Here is an 8,118-nt window from a genome sequence, read left to right as displayed (position 1 = left end):
GATAAGCAGTGATAAATAAGGAAAGCTTGGTTTCATAAGACTTCCAAACTCAATTCCAATTTATTTCTTTTCTTTGTGTGTGTGCGTGTGTGTGTGTGCGTGTGTCTGTGTGTGTGTTCCTCAGCTTCCTCACAGCAGTTTTGTTAGTCACTCCCAATGCAACACATAGGAATGACTTGCCTCAGTCGCTTCCACTCATACACACAAAAAAACAATCAGCAACTGAACTTGGTGACCAGTCAGTGCTCTTTGTTACTGTTGAGCAGTTTGCTAAATTAATGCTACATCTGTGTAGTACAATGTTTTTCTCATCACTCTTGTTGTGCAAATCTTTTTGGCTAGCTTGCTGAATCGTGCTATTACTACTGTTTTTTCTTTATTAACCTCCTAAGACCCAAAGTCTTCCACGGCATGCATTTTTAATTTCTCTTTGATATTGGGACCCGATGAATATAAAATGAATTTTCTTTTACCTGATTTCTGTTTGTAAGAAAAATAAGAGCCACATATGAGGATATTGGTTTAAAATTTTGATAGAACAGTAGCAGTATAATGTCCTCGAAAGTGAATATCAGGCCCTTGTAGAGGAAAATTGAGTATTTTGGTCTAAATAACCCAAAATATGCAGTAACAAATTCATGAGATCGTTTAAACAACCTGCATGTTGAAAATTGTTGTAAATGAAGATACATTTTTTGTTTTTGTTTTTGTTTTAAAAAACATCTTAATTTTAAAGAAAGACAGGCATTTTGCAGTGTGGTTACACACCTCCTTTCTGTTGAACAAGCATACAGTTAGAGTTAGCTGATACAGCTGAATCTTTGAGACATTCATTTCGATCATCCAGGGAGCACAGAGCCGGTTGTATGAGACCATTGTGTTGCTGAAGTGCTTTTTCAGACCAAATTGGACATTGCTGCATTATGGATTTATTGTGATTTATTTGATGTTCTACACAGCTATCAGCCTAACAAAACATATGTCACTCTTTTTTTTTTTTTTCAAGTAGAATATGCCGGTAGTCCAAAATAACCCCAACCTGTATCCCTGGTTTTGTTCTTGGATGAGATGGATACCTTGATGGCACACAGCAGGGTTTATGCTGGAAGCAGGGCAGAGGGGATTTAAGGTTAGTTTATTTTTGCTAAATCGGATTTTGATAAATATACATAACATTTTTCAAAAGCCTAATAAATGACTTTCCATGTTAAATCTTGAGGATTAAAGGATTGTAAGAAGAGATGTAGCTGCAAAGGCCGAAGAAAGGAGAAGCAATAGTCCAACAAAAAGTAACCTCAAAGACAATGGGCTTTTTGATTGAAAGGAATGAATGCAACACTTGGGTAAAGAAGAGGATCAGTGCTGTAATATCTAGACTAGGTGTGTTATCAGTGCAAAAAGTCAAACTTGGATCAATCAACAGTTTCAACTAAAGTAAAATAAAATAAAATAAATTCTATTAAATTAACGGTAAATGGACGGGTTCTTACATAGTGCTCTTCTACTCTACTCTTCCTCATTCGCCCATTTACACCCACTCATACAATCACTTTTTCTACACCTAAATGCTTTAAATCTAACATTCAGACACATTCTTACTCTGATGAACACTCCAGAGAGCAACGTGGGGCTCAGTATCTTACCCAAGGATACTTAGGCATGCAGACTGGAGAAGCAATGGATTGAACTACTAGTAAAACATCAACAGCGGCACCTCCAGGAACTGCAACAACAAATTCCAAAGTGCTGGAATTCAGATTGAATCTAGTTGTGCAATAGCCTTTTTTTCTACTACAGAGCGATAAAACTAAGTATCGTAACTCTTAGCATTTCTTGAAATCTAATTTAATGACCAGCAGGGGGCAACTTTTCTGTCTGCACTGAAACATCCAGATGGACACAAGTCTTCAGCTTCCTGGGTGTGTCACCTCCATAAACACTTTCATGCTGACTTCCTGCTGTTTATGGTCTTAACCGCTAGCATCGAGTTTCAAGGAACTCAACGTGACACTCATTTAAAAAATTTGGTCCCCATTAAAATCAAACAGTAGATCGAAGCGGGGCATGCTGTTGTGCTGGCCTGTATCGTGATTGACAAATGGCTAGCATGTGAATGTGGAGAGTGCCTTGGTTTCAAAACACCAAAATGGCAAGGCTTCACAACACGACTTCACCCCCTCCAAAAAAAATGTGTGACATCATGGTTGCTGCGTCCATCCTTTGTATATGCTCTATGTGTAAAGCGCATGCGGTACTCTAATCCATAATAAGCCTGAAGACTTTAAACATAATCTCTTTGTTCCTACTTTACATCTGCAACAAATTTATTGTGATAATGTGGATTCACTGGTTGGTATTTATAATGTTTGAAGTTTGGAAATCTCACACCGAGAGCCCAAAAAGGATTTAAAGACCACATCGATTTGTGCCAGACCACCTCCACAGGCCAATATATTTCACCAATTATGTTTGCTGAGAACAGCATTTCATCATCCAAATACTTAAATCAATTTCACAAGAGGTTGAGAAAAATTGTAGGGGATACAACTACAATATCTCGCTACTATAATAATGTCACATCATGAAATATTTGTATGTGTTGGCTAAAGCTAGCGCAGTATAAAAACAATAGTAAGAAACCACAGCATGAGACAATCCTTGATCCCCCTTTTTTATCCCTTATCTATGTTTGGTGGTGAAGCACAGGTCTGGACTTTGGTCCGACATACTACATGTGCCATGCTCTGTTGCCTAGAAACCCCTCACCTTGCTCAGACTAGGGTCAACTTCTGCTAATCAGGGTGTTTTATTTATTTATCCCCCCTGCACACATACACACACTCACACACACACACATCAAATCTGTGCTGCAGTCACGACTTAGTCAGCCAATGTGTCTGGGCCAGTTCTCACAGTGCAGCTGGGTCTTGCCACTACATCAGGTTCAGCTCAGGTACCAGGCTCAGTGAGAAGCTGGGTGACCCTCTCGGTGACCGGTGCTTTCAAAGTGGCTTGCAGTGCAAAGTGTGCATAGATATGACTATTTTTATTCTAGGACCAGTAAAGCTTTTGAACATGGAACGGAAAAAAACATATGAATGCTCTGTCCTGTGAACATTTAGTTCTCTCACACACATACGCACACCCCTACTGCGGAGCCAGCTCCACAACTGACTCCGCAAAATGCCTTTACTTAAAATACCTTTGCTCACGGAAATCTTCAGTAATTTTACATATGAGCTGAGCCTCGACCTCCAACTGAGTGGAGTTTTTCACACCAAGAGAACAACCGCAAAACACCCTAAATGAATACGCTTCACAGCGATATAAACTAACATCCTCTGCCTGCATATCATCAGCCTGTCAGTGTGTACCTCTACTCCCCTGTGCTCTGACAGTAAACTATGCCATTTTAGCAGACGGCCAGAAGTTGTACTGTCTTCTGGGTTTTGCTTAGAAAAAAACCCTAACCAGTTCTTAATGACCTCTTTTATTATCACTCCACCACTACTCTTCACACCTGCACTCAAGAATAATATTTACCCTGTCTGTCATCATCACACGGTGGATGTGTGTCTTCCTGCCTTTGTGTCAGGGTCTAATGATGACTACCATTCTCCGCTTCTCTCAGGCGTCTTATTAGAGAGGGGAGTAGACACGCTCTGTCTGTGTGAAATAGGTCTTTCTCAGGAAAAGTGGGAGCAGAGGGCTGAATACCGGCAAAAAACCCAAAGCTCCCTGGTCAGTCATAATATATCAATTAGACACAACTTGAATGCAAAAGCATGCCCTTTCTGTGTGTGTGTGTTTATGTGTGTTTGTGAGGACTAAAAATTGGATTGCTACTGTACTTGTGGGGACCAACAGTCCCTATGGGGACAAAATGCCCATCCCCATGAGTTTGAAGGCATTTTTGAGCCTCAAAATGTGGTTTTAGTATCAGGGTTACAATTAGGTTATGGTTAGGTTCAGGGCAAGGGTTAGGGTTAGTGGCAACAGAAAGCATTATGTCAAATATATGTCCTCCCTAAGATATAAAGACAAGTGTGTGTGTGTGTGTGTGTGTGTGTGTGTGTGTGTGTGTGTGTGTGTGTGTGTGTGTGTGTGTGTGTGTGTGTGTATGAGTTGAGATCAGTTAATAACTGAGTCGGTGCTGTGGGTGGGGACGTGTGATGAATTTGGGTGGCATGCTGCACTGATCTTGTTGTGAGCCACAGTGTGATCACTTGCATTTGGAAAAACAAGAGTTAAGTCACTCACACACACGCACACACACACACACACCCCTTGAGAGTTTAAACAGAAAGAGGGGGAAAAGAGGCAAAGGGAGGAGTGAGAGAACGGAGGGAGACGCCAGTGTTTTCAGTCTCTGTTTTCAAACTTTGAGAAGGCTTGGGAGTCATTTGTAATGAGAAAGACAACAACTGGATCATGATTCTTCTCAGCTTTCACCCATGAAAAGATCAGCACAGCGGGATTTTTGGATGCAGATGCATCTCCATGCATTTGCTACACCCAGTTTTTTTTGCATGAAATTTGATGCGCCTGTGTGTCGTAGCAATGTTTTATAAGCTTTCGAGATTTTGATGGGAAAATGCAAACTCGGATAAATGCTGGTGCACCGTGGGAGCTTGTCTGCTAAACTGATTTGCCAGGCTCATTCACTGTGTGTTATTCCAGCCCCTTTTTCAGTGTTGTATGTCTGTTGTTGGCATTTTAACAAAGCCATCTAACTCAAATGGTATCATTTGTGACAGACAGAGTTCTGGCAATAGTCAGATGAGATGGATATCTTTAAAGGTCCCAAAGGATCCATCACATTTAAAATGCACAAAGTAAGCCTATATTTTTTGGCATGATTAAGCTTAGTGAGAATGGGGCAAATTTTCACTAAAACTGCAACCGTTTCTTAATCATAATGAAATATTATCCTAAAATTAATCAGCAAGTGAAAACAAAATGAAACAAAGGCAAGGGTTAGGCTTTTAAAAAGTGGCTGTTACCTTTTGGCATCCAGTATTGCAGTGGGCAGCGAGTCAAGAGCCTAAGCAGGTTCTGGCAGAGTGGCATCATTTTATGTGAGATCATATAATGTGATGATATGATGCTGATGTCTGAATTTTGATTAAACATGTTGACCACTCGTGCTTTTCTGTTCACAATGAACCTCGAGCTAGCAGTTTGCTTACTGTAGAGATTATGGATTTTCCCAGCACTTGGTTTTCTCATACAGCTCTGAGCAATAAAAGAAACAAATGTGTTTATATGAATTGTTATTTCATACAGAACCCATTCTCAATGCAGCATTTTGCCCGTGTGTTGTTTCTATTTGAATGTTACAGTCATGTGAAAAAGAAAGTTTTCACATGACTGTATCCAATCCTGTGAACATCCAAGTTGCTCACTTACTGCTCCCATATGATGTAAGTAGGTAAGTAGCAGCCAGGTGTTGATAATTAAATGACTGATCATCAGCAAGCGTGAGCACCTCTATAAAACTGGAAGTTTTAGCAGCTTGCTGGTGTGAAGCATTCAGGTGTGTGTTAACACAATGCCACAATCTTCCCAGGAGTCGTTGTCTCAGCACATTCACTCTGAGGTCAGAACATGTGATGCTCAGAGAATTGCAACAAAACAACGAGCTAGATCTCAGATTCTACAAGCTTCAGTTGGTCTGTTAAATGTTAAAGTTAATGATTATAATTAGAACAAAAAACTGAACAAAGTACTGCTTCTGTGGAAGAGTTGCCAGGAGAAAGTCTCTCCTCTACAAGATCATGGCTGCAAAGCTCAGGTTTGCAAAGTTGCATTTGAACGCAAGTTCTGGAACAACAAGACCTAAATAAAAATGTTTGGCCAAAATATACAGCACCACATTTAGCAAAAACCAAACACAGTATATCAGCACAAGCATCTCATACCAACTGTCAAGCATGGTGGTGGTGGAGGGGTGATGATTTTGGCTTGTTTTGCAGCCACTAGACCTGGGTGCCTTGCCTAATTGACCATCAACTTCTCTGTGTGCCAACGCATAGTACAGTCGAATGTAAGACCATCTGTCCTAACGCTAAAGCTTGACTGAAATCGAATCATGCAACATCCGAAGCACAGAAGGGACTCTATAACAGAATGGCTGAAAAAGAAAAGTATCAAAGTGTTGCAATGGCCCAGTCAAAGTCCAGACTTCAACCTCATTGAAATGCTCACACACACCTCAATGAACTGAAGCCATTTAAAGAAAAGTGCCCCAAAATTCATCCACATCAATGTGAAACGCTGATAAAGTCATAAAGAAAATGATTGCTTTGAGTCATTGCTCCTAAAGGTGGTTCTACAAGCTACTGAATCATGCAGTCTAGTTCGTTTTGAACAGGATTATAAAGAGTCATACGAAAACTTTCTTTTTCATATGATTGTAGATATTAGAGAAAAAAAGAGTTGTCCTCTTTCTCACAGCTCATCACACAACCCACAGACTTACCAGCAAAATACCAACATAACTGTACACGTATATGCACTATATCCATTTATAAAAGCATGTGAGACATAAAAGGAACAATACATAAGGTTCTTTTTCATTAAACTAAGTTTGACTCTCTTACAGCCTAAAGCTCTGAACTCTGCATTTGAGCTTCTTTTGAATCACTTTTTGTATTTCTCAGATTAATTGCATCTAAAATGAGTTCCTACTTGATGTTGCAACAGTCAACGGCTTGAAGGAAATGACTCATGGGAATTACAAGAAAGTACTATTTCTCATTTGCAGAACTTCGCTGACATTGACTTTTTAAAGATATTTGTGGGAGAGGTGCCACTGAAGTTAACACTTCGCAAAGGCATAATAAAGCAGAGGGCTGCTGCCTCCACAATGCCTGCTCATGGCCCCTGAAAAAAGGAAGATTCGGTGCACTCTTTTTAGATATGACTACACAAAGCACACGCCTTATATTATATCTTCATAATAATTTGGCTTATTTCATGAATGTACAGTATTGGCATCAAATGAAATGCAGAAAGAGGAAAACTGCGTAATATTTTGCAATCCTTTTCTGACTTAAGAAGCCAGTTGAACCCTTTTTTCTCTTGTATTGAATACTTTATATTCTAAAAGAAAAAAGCTGACATTGACGTTGTTTTGACACAAAAGACAAGTGTAAAATGTATTATACATAAACACTCAAATGGCTTTCTGCATGTTGCGTTTTAATTATTCTTGTTAATACTTTTTTTGGTGGGGTTTTTTTTTCAGCATGACGTAGTTTAGAGTTAATCCTTTGAGTAAAGTATGAAAAATGTAATACCAATTAATTTTGATTTAGCGAGTGATAGATTTGCAAATGGAAATGGGGAAAAACAAATCCAGCACAAAAGCCACCACTGAGATGTTTTCCCTAATTTATTGTTCGTGGGGGTGTGTTGAGATCCCCTGCAAAGTGTAATGGATCTCAATTCACTAATAAATGCATTTCCTCTCAACATACTCAGTACTGTCTTTATTATCACAGAGGACAGCAAATGCCCCGTTGATGGAGATCTTAGAGGCCCACTGGCATCTCTTGATGTGTCTTTGCTGCCATCTAGTGGCCACAGAGGCTAACGCTGGTGTAATAAAATTTCGGTACTATAGGGGTCACTGTGAGGTCATTTTTCACTGTTTTGCTAGTTTTTAGAGGCCACTTTGGATTAGTGTGGGAGCGAACGTGCTCTTTGCTTAATGACCACTAGATGTCAGTAAGTGACTTTGCTTGGTGATCAGGTGCATTATTTGGAAGTGCTCGCTCATCCCCTCTGTTAGCAAAGAAGATGCAGACACCCATTTTTGTGAACAAGCTTGAAAGTCACCAGTGCCTCCTCACTCACTGAATCACATCCATTTACATTTTTTTCTGAGGTTATTTTAGTACAGTGCGAGAAAACAAAACAAAAGGCAAGATGTGAATAAGGGAGGAAGTTGATGAAATGCTTGTGATTACACTCCAGTGTCATTAAGTGCTCAGATCCCCCCAAATTTGGGAAGTTTGGTAAATCCTGCCCAACAGGATTTAGAAACTACACGTGTGTATGTGTGTGTTTTTACACTGTTGAGCCTGAGACAGAGAATTTTTCTTCTGCTTCCAG

Source organism: Astatotilapia calliptera, chromosome 22, assembly GCF_964374335.1.
Source record: "Astatotilapia calliptera chromosome 22, fAstCal68.1, whole genome shotgun sequence".
Lineage (NCBI taxonomy): Eukaryota > Metazoa > Chordata > Actinopteri > Cichliformes > Cichlidae > Astatotilapia > Astatotilapia calliptera.
The sequence above is the reverse complement of the archived record's forward strand: the minus strand, read 5'-3'. Positions refer to the sequence as shown.